At 44.1% G+C, this 12,188-nt stretch overlaps 1 long non-coding RNA gene across 1 annotated transcript; it reads left to right on the forward strand.

Annotated features, from left to right (window-relative positions):
- The first annotated feature begins 5,397 nt into the window (after positions 1-5,397).
- LOC144383747 (uncharacterized) lies at positions 5,398-7,513 on the forward strand. Its single transcript, XR_013451166.1, has 2 exons — positions 5,398-6,534; positions 7,364-7,513. It is a non-coding gene; the product is annotated as an uncharacterized LOC144383747 (long non-coding RNA).
- The last annotated feature ends 4,675 nt before the right edge of the window (positions 7,514-12,188 follow it).

Consider the following 12,188-nt stretch of genomic DNA (forward strand, 5'->3'; position numbering starts at 1 on the left):
GGCTTTTATTTTGTAATGATGGAATTTGGTGAGGGGGGGTTGGGAGACAAAATGTTTGTTATTGAAACTAAGAGTAAGTTTTTAATTAATAGACAAGTTTCCTGAGTGAAATAGGCGGGCCGCCATTGGCCTTTCACTCTGCCAACCACTTCCGGTTGTGTCTGCAAAGCACTTCCGGTTAGCGAGTTAGCGTCTTTTACGGTCTTTGGTTAGCGTGCAGAAAAAGTAAACTATGGATGGTGTTACACGCCGACACGGCTCCGGGACATATTGTGCTGTTCACGGTTGCAACAACTCGTGGCGATTGCTGAATGTTTGGTCGGAAGGAGAATGTTTCCACCATAAAAACATTTCTCTGTTTTGCGGTAAAATGCTATAGATTTGCACTCAAATACGGAAGGCTTATGTCACGGTGTGGTTCACTTCCTGTTGTATTTTGTCGTTTTCTGCCACTCGTGTCCCCGGGTAACTTCACTTCCTGTCTTGTCCCGTCATCCCTTGTGATCGTCTAATAGTTTCCACCTGTGTCCAATCACCTGCACCTCCCTTGTGTATTTAAGCAGTATGTCACTTGTGGCGTGATTGTCTATCGTCGTGGATGTTCATAGTTTCATGCCTGCTGTTTTTTCCCCCGGTTCCTGTGTGTTTTTGCCCCTTGGCCTTTTGATTTTGGATCTTGTGACTATTAAAGTCTTTTGTTTTCCGTGAAGTCTGCATTTGAGTCCTGCCTCCCACCCGCATCCCTGACAGAATGACGCGACCAAAGTAGGGCTCAGCAGACCCGCTGCCAGATTACGGACCTGAGTACTTGGACGTAAGAAGTCCCTTCTGGCGGCGGAAGCCCAATTTTATCTTCGGTCCCATCAGCTCGCCTGCCTCGAGCTCCGGGATCTTCTAAATCCCAGGAAGAGCCCTGGCCAGAGGGAGCACAGACTTCCCGCTGAGCCGGCGCAGCGCTCCCCCGTTCCCGCTGGGCCGGCGCAGCGCTCTCCCATTCCCGCTGGGCCGCCGCAGCGCTCTCCCGTTCCCCGACTCTGTCCTCCGACCCCGAGACTCTCGGCCCCGACCCCGACTCGGCCAGTCCCCGCTCCGAGACTCTCGGCCCCGACTCGGCCAGTCCCCGCTCCGAGACTCTCGGCCCCGACGCCCCCAGTCCCCGCTCCGAGACTCTCGGCCCCGACGCCCCCAGTCCCCGCTCCGAGACTCTCGGCCCCGACGCCCCCAGTCCCCGCTCCGAGACTCTCGGCCCCGACGCCCCCAGTCCCCGCTCCGAGACTCTCGGCCCCGACGCCCCCAGTCCCCGCTCCGAGACTCTCGGCCCCGACGCCCCCAGTCCCCGCTCCGAGACTCTCGGCCCCGACGCCCCCAGTCCCCGCTCCGAGACTCTCGGCCCCGACGCCCCCAGTCCCCGCTCCGAGACTCTCGGCCCCGACGCCCCCAGTCCCCGCTCCGAGACTCATGGCCCAGACGCCCCCAGTCCCCGCTCCGAGACTCAGACTCCCTCCCTCCCATCCCATGGTCCTCTCCCACCCTCCCGTTGGTGATTTGAGGGCTGTCTTGGATCCGGCCCTTGAGGGGAGGGTATGGGGGGGGGGCTGAGCCGCCGACTGCGGAGGTGTTCCGTGTCCCCGAGTCGACTTTGAAGGGTTAAAGCATGCTTTTAGTGCAGGCAGGCTAGAGGGGATTACTTTTTCTTTTTATTACTCTTCGTGTTGTGTTATATATTAACACACGGATACATACAAACATCTTAATACAAGCATAAGATGGGCTAATGTACCTTCCAAAGCGCGGCGGCTGTATGGCTACAGGTACAGCCTGCAGTCTCCACATCTTCCGTCTTGGTAACCAAAACCCAGGCGTTATGCGCTGAATTGTTAACGGACTGGCTTGGGTGAACATCGGCCGTTATATGCCCATATCGTGTAAAAGTACACAGCCCACTTTGTCTGAATGGAGGTACTGAAATGCCTCTGAGCTTTCTTAGGTTATTAATTGCATTCCCATCCACCGCCATGGAATCAATAAAATAAGAAAAGCTCTTGGATGTTGTGATGCTGGGCCATATCGACATGTTGTCTGCCCATGATGTTACCTTACTTGGATGCGGAATGGTCAAAACACCATTTTTAACAAGATTTTCGGTCGAATGTTCCAAAGCCATTTTAACACCACTACTCAGCCTGCGCCGGAAGTTCTTGGCAGAAACCGGAAGTAAACCGGAAGTGCCCGGGAAAATTGTCTATAGGCCTCATCACAAACATTACAGTGAGAATTCCCTCCCTGGGGCTTTTATTTTGAAATTATTGGATTGGGTGGGGTGGGGGGGGTGTAGATAGAGAGAGGGAGTGTGAGAGGGTGAGGAAGGGAGTGGTGTTGAGGAAGAGATAGAGGGAGAGAGAGAGAGGAGGAGAAATAGACAGACAGACTGACTGAGTGAGTGATTAACAGTGAGAAGAGGTCAGGGTGGAGGGGGGAGGGGGGGCGAGTGTCTTTATCATATTGGTCTGTTGACAGAAAGCATAGCTGCGTCATGTGACTCCACTAATCAGGTCATAGGAGCAGCTGTGAGTCACAGACAGAGATACTGCAGCGTGTGAGCGAGTAACCACGGCAACGACGCACCTGTGCTCATTAACGAGCTGCTGCAAAGGACAGACACAGGACTGCGAGTTACACAGAATCCACACCTCAAACAAATGACCACCAGCGCAAAACTATAACAGCTATCTAAAAAATACGACGTTTTTACGAGACCCAAGACTCTACCGAACGCATGAATGCGTTTTTTATGTCTGTCCGATAATAAATACGGCTCCTGTCGCAGTTTACAAAACGTGTACCTTCTGTTTATTTTGAGAAATATGTCGGCAGATTTGTATTGGAGCCTATGGGGCTTTTGGCAGAGGTTGTGTCACTCTAACACTCCTTAAGCGAAAACTAAAGAACTCTGGGATTCTATGAACACATTAATCCAATCAGCACAACCATGCCCTCATTAATCTGAAGAAATGAAGCCTCAAGAGTGTATACTTTTGCTGCAAGGACAGAAGTTCCATGTTTTTTTTACCATATTTTGACGCTGCCCCACACTCTAGCAGACGCAATACACACTCATGTAAAAGTGAGAAACGGAGCGAAGAACTAGTGAAACATAATCAGTGATTATGAAAAAAGTAGAATAGATATCCACAAGCATTTTTTTTCATAACATAGTTGAGACTTGTGTCAACATTTGAAAGTTTAAATGGTGTCTGTAGCTGAAAGATTGGCGAAGCTGAAAAAAAGTTTAAGAGGATTTGAACACAATCTCCAAAGGAAAACCATTAGAAGAAATATTCATGATAACTGATTTATATAAATTCAAGCATAAGAGGTAGAAAGCTGAAAAGCCATAGCAGGAATATTTGAATGGTTTTAATAGCTGAATTTGTGAAGGAGTTGAAAGGTGCGGCGGAAGAAATAGAATAATAAGATAAAGTTGATATAAAGAATAGAAGAACAATACTTGGAATGCTTAATGCATTCCAACAATTAAACAGGAATAGATCACAGCAATGTAAATACGATATCACTTCCTTCTTAAAGGAAATGGTGATCCAAGTGTGTGAGTAAGCTGTAACCGCTATAGACGCACCCTTGTTTGAATTCTAAAGGCATTTTAAATCTTTGTATGTGTGTGTTTTTGATTCCATCTGCATCAGTGATTCTCTCCCCTGTTCAGTGCTCCCTGTGATGTGCATTCATGCAGCCTGATTCCTCATCCTCTCTCTCTGCATCTCATACTCACAACAACTCAGAACTACGTGCTCACTGACTCCTCCTCTGCACGTCCGTCACTCAACGCCGTCTGCTGTTTCCCTGTCAGGTTCACTGGGTTGTTTAGTGCACGATGGTCCAACCTTCACCTTGTCCTCCCTGTTTCCTCTCTCCTCTTCCCGCTGCCTTCCCTTATAGCTTAAACATTCCTTTTTGGATGATATAGATGTCTCTCTTTCTCCTCTCTGTCCCACCTTTTTGGCACATTTGGTTTATTTTTTTCCACAAATAATACACTTGACCTCTGCTATGCTGCCCCTAATGTGTATTTCTATTCTATTTCCTTTTGTTGGGAACAGCAGGCGGTGTATTCTGCCTCTCTATGTCTCTCGCCCCCTCTCCTTCCATTTACCAAACTAAACGGTGGACACGCCTTTATCCCCATTGTTACCAAACACCACGCGACTCAATTAACTAATTAAAGACAAGAAAAGGGGTGTAGCAGGCAGCACCAACACTAGCTGGCTCCGACAGTTAGAATTGTAGTTTGTGTGTTATTAGATATTAGTTATTACATTAGCGTGTTAGATTATTTATAGCTGCGATGAATAATAAGCTGTTTGCTTACAATATTTAGTCCAGTGTCAAATGTAGCAGTGTGAACACAAACAGAACAAACTGCAACATTGTATCATATTAATCCAGAATCAGAACAAACAGACAAACAAACAAACTACAGGTGGGAAAATGCCATGAAACTCTGCAACAACGATTCAATGAATTCCAGTGACCACGTCACATTTAAACAGCAACTAGAGGACACACGCACAGGCTCAGAGGCACATTGCATCTGTTCAGAGTGTATGGATGCATGTAACTGTAGGAGGCGCTGTTGCACCACATGTGGCATGGAGTCACGTGTGACCAGGGCTGTAGTGGAGGGTAAACGCCGTTTACGCACCTCAATGTTCCCTGCGCCTTGTATTCCTCCGCTGGAATAATCCGAAATGAATGTGGTGTCATTTTAAAACACCTAAGACTACATTTGATATTGTCATTTTCATCTGGCTGTTTGGTCTGTGACCCTCCAATCAGCGATGGAAACACACACACACACACACACACACACACACACACACACACACACGTTGCGGCCTACAATTACTTTTTACTGTTTTCTATAAACTTAATAAACTACAAACACATGTATTCACTGTCAGTGATTGTACTTTAACTGATAACATGATGCAATGCAGCCTTGCAGAGTATTTGTGTTGTGTTGCTTTACCATGTAAGGGGAATGTCCCCCCCCCCCCCTCTCTGTACCTGACTCTCCCAGAGAGCAGTATGTCACACGCTGCTCTATAATAAATAAAGCCACGTGATTGATGGCGGAAGAGAAAAACTTCTGGACGTTCATCCTCTAGAATTCTTATTTGGCTGTGCAGGTCGGCAAAAGGAGGAAGCCTCCCTGTTAACAGCATCATATTCCATTTACAATTAACCATACACAGCGGATACAATTACTAAAATAAAAAATGTAAAGGTAAACATCACGACTGATATTCAGAAGTGAGGCATTTTAAATGATTTAAACACAGTAAACCACGTAAGGAACAAATAGTGGCACATGGAGTCTTAATTTTTATTTATATCAGGAATCAGGAAACATTTATTGCCATAATATGTCAGACATACAAGGAATTTGACAGACAGCCCTCGGCCTCACCCTGTCCCCCGGGGCCGACTGTCCTCACCGGGGGGCTCTGGCGCTCGCCAATGCTCTGCTGTTTGTGGCCGGGGGCCTCAGGGCGGCCCTCTTTCTGATAGACCCCTACGGCACCCGCGAGGTGCTCCCTCGGCCCGCGGTGCCCGTCACCCTGCAGGTCCCGTCCCTGTGCTGGGGCCTGGCGCTCTGCCTCGGCTTCCTCTGCCACGTGTTTCCGCGCATACGCCGCCCTTCCGTTCCCCGCCCCGCTGACCCCGAGGAGGCCGGGAGGAAGACCTGGACAGGGGGGCCGCAGGATGGGGGTGATTCTGGGCAGAGTGCTGGCAGTGTGCGCCGTCCTGGGGTCGCTGTGCTGCGGGCTGCACGTGCACGCCACCTGGAGGCCGGCGGGGTCACGGAGCACCTGGAGGTCAGCCGGCATGACGACTCCGCCAGCGTCAGCAGTGAGATTATAGATCTATGAAGCAAACTCAGACGTGACATTAAACACACACATTTACCACAAACTGCTCCTCAACACGACGTCAACAAGTTGGGAGAGGAAGCACACATCAATCTTTCCATCTCTCAAGCGCACACACACTCTTATCTCCCTCTCGAGCAGGACGCTGTTATCTTTTGAAGGGTCGTGCATTTCAAGTCCTCACGAGTCGTTCGAGGGTCAAAAAGGACACGTGGCTCCGAGCTTCTGTAGCTCCCATTTCTATCGTTTCTGTAGAGAAAAAAATAACTGCATATCAACCAAATGTCACTGCTTTCATGGAGTCTCTTTGCTGTCTTTGACATTTTAACGCCCTTCGATGTAAAGACGTGCCATACGTGAGCCGGCTGGGTTCCGTGCTGTGTTGGCGGTTCTATAGAGCCGTTATCTGGGTTAACTCAGCGTCTCAGTGACTCAGCAGCAGATTACTTCTTGTAAGCTGTTAACGCGCTGCTGTGCGTTGCTCCCTTGTTGTGCGTTGGCGGGAAGCCGGTCGAGGAAAGAGGGGAAAATGTCGCCGAGGCTTTTAGCTGAAGCTCGACTTCACAGCGAGGTTGAAGCGCTGGTGACATCCTCTTATTTCTATAAATCAATAGCGATGTATAATCAATGGATTGGAGTCATTAGTGGCATTAAACCAATTGGGGCTGTTTGATATGTTAACTATTGAAATGCTGCACCGCTTTGCACCACATGAGACCGACTTGATCTCTTATGATGTAACTAACTCAACAAGAGAGCACTTAACTGTACGTTGACTAAAGTATTTTACTACTCAAAAGGAAAATGTCTCAAATATATGATGAATAAGCGACAATGTAAATAAGGTTATTTTTGATGTCCATGAATGAAGGTGTATTTGAACCATCGCTGTAGTTGTTACTGGGACAGAAAACCTGGAGGGACGTTGCTGATGCATTTAATGATTCACTGCAGATCACTATTGATAAAGGAATTACCGCGGTTGGCAGAATCTTTAGTTATTCTTTCTCGATTTTTCTCACATTAGCTCCCAGTGATGTTAAACGCTTGACTTGTGTAACAGTTCCAGTGCGATGGCCTTGTGTTGTTGTCTACATGCAGATAAACCTGTGACATTTCACTGTGTCAGTAAATACGTGTCAGTATATATATGAATACACCTTGTAGATTTGTAGTAAATCTGAATTGTTTTCTCTTAACATGTTGTTGCAGATGAGGAACTAAAGAGTTGGTGGAAATTCTCATCTCCTTTTTCTCCATTTTGTCTTATGGAAATGAGGTGGATTGTGAAAGAGACTTAAATATTTCCCCCTTTGATGTGTTTTAAAAGTTTTTCCTTATACCTTTAAGTTGAATGTGAGTTTCTATTTTTCTATTGCAAAATACAATTCTTTTTATTTCACACGTCTCAGGCTGCAGTTCAGTTGTGATGGAAGAGGCGTCCCAGAATGAGTTTTGCTGTTTGAGTTGAATGTGGCTTTGATGCACAAAAAGGAACCTTATGATTGATAAATGTAAGAAGAGACATTTTATTTTAAGTGTAATTAAAAGTTGGTGGATTTTTTTTTGGTCCGTTTCCGCGAGCTTCTGTGATTCACAAGACAAAAAGACTTTAATCGTCAAAATCCAAAAATAAAAAGGCCAAGGGGGCAAAACGTAGACATGAACCAGGAACACTCAGAATTGAACATTCGGTACATTCAACAATGACGCAACAAGTGACAAGAGACACACACAGCTTAAATCCACTGGGAAGGTGCAGGTGATTGGACACAGGTGGAAACAATCAGACAATCACATGGGATGACAGGACAAGGCAGGAAGTGAAGTTACCCAGGGAGACAAGAAGCAGAAAACTACTAAATAAAAAAGGACGTGAACCCAAACTGTGACAAGGGTTTTTATATCAGTCATTTTAAAACGCTAGAAAAACTTTCTCTGGGTCACTGATTATATTTTAAATAAAATGTGCTGCTGTAGAACAAAGATTGGATCATAAAAAGAAGTTAGAGAAAACCTCACATCTGATATTAATCTGTGGTCTGTGCATTTCCACATTTCTCTGCATGTTTCACATCTTTCAAACTGTCTCTTGACACGAAGCGGAATCATTTCTCACAAGCTGAGTGTCAGCGTGGACGTGAGGATGGGACACACCTTGTTTGGTGCGTTGGGGCTTTTCTGTGAGTACTTTCTCTGTTTAAATCATAGTTTTCATAGATACAACTTTTTACATGCCAGAAGTTAGTTTCTGTTAGTTTGATGTTTCTCACTTTATTTTAGTGCTGAATATTCTCCTCTACTGTGGACACGCTCAAGGTTTCTATACAACTTTCTTTATTTTGATACATTCACTCAAGACAATTAAACACCTTCTATCACTATTTTGCATTTAATATTTCTGTTCTCTTTAGTTAATTTATGATGAATACAAGAAAGAAGACAATATTCATTCTTTGCATGTTGTGTTTGTTTCTAGATGCTTTGCTGCATATTGAGCCAAACTGGTCCCTTTTATTTACTGGAGAGAAAGTTACCTTCATATGTGACTCAAGGGAAGGAAATGACACTGACTGGAATTACTCATTCAGTAGGAATGATCATTTCTTTACCACCAACAGAACAGAAAATAAATATAAATCATCATCTCTAACTAGTGGAGATAGTGGTGAATATCAGTGTGTTGCTGATCACAAGATCCGTCCTGTTACAAGAGAAAGTAACAAAGTCTCTCTAAGTGTATCAGGTAAGTGATCAAAGTTTTACCATCACGACGAGTTCATTAAAGCACTTTTATATTAATGAGACGTGTTGATTTAATAAACCTGATTGATAAGGTGCTAATAAAGCTAAAAGGTACTTTATCGGCCAATAATGTAACAGTTTGGGGGTGTTAAGACCGACACGGAGCGGAGGGCCGGCAACCCTCGAACAGCTAAAGACAAAGACTGACGACAAATTACTGCCTCAAGTACCTTATTACTTTTATAACTCGGTTACCAGCGAAATTATAATTATTAAGTAAATAGTTGCCTTTCAGCAGAAAGTAGTTTGAGCCACCAAACGTTGTGTATCTCATCTCAGTAGACTAGAGACAAAACAGTCCCCGTACGTGATGTAAACAGCATCGGGTCGCTCATGACGTCCACTTTAATTCGCCGGTTGTCTGAAACTGATAATTTGTGGGATTTTTATGGGGGAAACGTCACTAACCGCCGTGGAAGTTGAAGTTGAAGTCGGACCAAAGTCTGATTTTGTATTTTTTAACGTTAGAAATACGATGTGTGGCGTGAGTGCGTGTGAAAACATGCAAAAGCGTGTGTCACACGGCGAAACCGTGAGAGTCGGCATCTCTGAAATGATGTGCAGCTGCAAAGAAGCTGTCCACACCTAAGAGTAGCGATTTAAACTTATGAAGCACCTGTTGAAACGACACGCGTCGACAAAGCTCGTAACGAAAGAACGCAGCCCTGCGGATGCTGAAGGCGCCGCAAACAACCAAGGCTCCACTTTACACGGACTGCAGTGCAGCGATAAGCCGATTAATACATTGATTGCTCAGTATGATGACGATGACATGCATCCTGTCCACTGTCGAGTCAGTTATTTTGTATTAAGTTAAGTATTAAAAGGGACTTTTGTACTACTGCTTGATTTGAAGGCCTGTTGACCTGTTTATTACAATAAATAGGTCTAAAAAATAAGTTTATTGTGTTTTACTGTTCAGTGCTATTCATATTTATTACATTTAAAAAGCAGGCATGAAAGTAACGTAAAAGTTACTTTCCAAAGCACCTATTACCTAGCATCATTACTTTTGATATGTAACTGGTAAGTAATTGAATTACCTCTAAAAAAAAGTAACTAGTAACTAACTAATTAATAATTTTTTGTGACTTGCCCAACACTCAATGTAAACAGCAACTGTACATAATCACTTAATATTGTGACCCTCATGACTCACTCTCAACCAATCAGAGTGCTGGATTTCATCTACCTGTGTTATAATGTAATATAATGTAGTGATAATAAATGTTAACTTGTGTGAGAGAAAGTTGACAGTGATGCTGTTTAATTAGCTGATCTTTGTTTAAAAGGATCAATTATGAGATAATATTGATCATTTTAAATAAAACAAAAGAAAGATGGAGAGTTAAGACAAACTATCCCATATTTCATCCCTATTGAAAAAGTATGAATCAATTATTAATAACACAAATGGATCAAACACATCAGCAGAGTGTGGCGCCTCCTTCAGGTGAAATGTTCTCATTACTCAGTGAACCTTTTATTATTTATTACAGGGAGACTGACTTTGACATCTTCTTCTGTCTGCAACTTTATGTTAATATAAAATTATGTAGGAAACATAAATCCCTGATATCTTGTATCATTGCTCATTTAATGAAACTGATTTAGTAAATTAAAGAAGTAACTGTTACACAGACAGAGACGTGATCCTTTAACTCCTGCGTCCTCCTTGTATGAAGGAGAATCAGTGACTCTTCACTGTCGACATGGAGACCAGAGAAAGGAGAAGAATGCTGACTTCTACAAAGACAAAACACTTATTGAGATGGACACAAACCATCAACACACATGAAATCACCATTTCTCTGATGTCTGATGGGAGCTCTTACAAGTGCAGATTTAAGGACAAAGAATCTGAAATAGAATATTTGAAATGTGAGATTAGTTACTATGTTTAAAGACATTGTACCCAAACACCTGTTTAACACATGAAGACAGATAAAAAGATGGAGGACATCAGCAGTGACAGTAATCCACCAAGGACTCATCATAACACGTCTTTATTCTGTCAAACCTCTTTCCAACAGGTGTCCCTCGTCCTGTCCTCACAGTGTCTCCATCATGGACGAGTCCTGGAGACTCAGTGACTCTGACCTGCAGTGTTGAACCTCCGTCTGCAGGATGGAGGTTCTTCTGGTATAAGGCTGTTCCACACCTGTCATCCTACTACACCTATGAGCTTCTAGCTGGTGGCACCACTGGGACTGAACAGGGTTCCTACATTCTTCATGGACAGACACACACAGCAGGATATGTGTGCAGAGCTGGAAGAGGAGATCCTGTGTCTTACACTCAGTATAGTGATGTGAAGTTTGTCTGGTCTGGAGGTGAGTTTGTTCAGACTTTTATATTCTTGCACAAGGGAATAAATGTCCTTTTTGTGTTGACATTGTTTGTCCTGTGTGTGTCTCCTAATGATGTGTCTTCAGGTGTGAATCCAGCAGCGTCTCTCACAGTGAGTCCTCACAGACTGCAGCACTTCAGCACAGAGTCACTGTCACTGATCTGTGAGGGAAACTCTACTGAGTGGAGAGTGATGAAGGTTGATGAATATGGTGACGTGTCAACCTGTTCTAACTGGGGAGAAATGACTGGATCCACATGCAACACCAACACTAGAGCGCGTAGTGGAGTGTACTGGTGTGAGTCTGAAACACAGTCCAGCAATGCAGCCAACATCACTATACACAGTGAGTTTATATTCATTTAAAGGTTTTTATATCTAAAGTTTTTACACATCTTATTACAGAGTGCTGACATTTTTAAGGTGACTTCATGATGAGTTTAACTCAATATTTATTTAACAAAGGATTCAACAATCTTAGTTTGTTGCAGTATCATTTCTATGTTTTATCAAACACGTCTTTGTGGTTTACTTTACTCTTCATGACCATTGACATCCACCATTGACTTTAAACCAGGAGGAGCTGTAGAGTTATCTGCTCACTTTGTACCTTTTAGACCAGATGTGGGCAAACGTTTAGGCTCAGGGGCCACATTGACGTTATAGTTTGACAGACGGGTCGGGCAGCACCAGATGCAAACATATCAACCATAAACATAAAAGGCTTTACAGTGTTGATACTCACATTGACTTTTAATGGGAACAGTGCAGTCGATCATCCTTCTTTGCCGCTGCATCAAAGTCTGCTGTTAGTTTTGTTGTCAATTCTCAGAACAGATGTGAGGTGTTCATCACTCACTGTGACCTGTGAGGTGCTTTGTTGGTGTTCATCACTAAAAGTCTGTTCACACACGTAGAGACAAACAACAGCAGCATCTTCTGTGCCGTCTGCTGCATGTTTGGAAACTTGGCTTCATTTAATGAAACATAAAACTCACTCAGTGACGTGTTGATTTAATATACATGTTTAATGAAGTGCTGATCTAATATAATGTAGTGATGATTAATAAATGTTAACTAGT

Source organism: Gasterosteus aculeatus, chromosome 2, assembly GCF_964276395.1.
Source record: "Gasterosteus aculeatus chromosome 2, fGasAcu3.hap1.1, whole genome shotgun sequence".
Classification (NCBI taxonomy): domain Eukaryota; kingdom Metazoa; phylum Chordata; class Actinopteri; order Perciformes; family Gasterosteidae; genus Gasterosteus; species Gasterosteus aculeatus.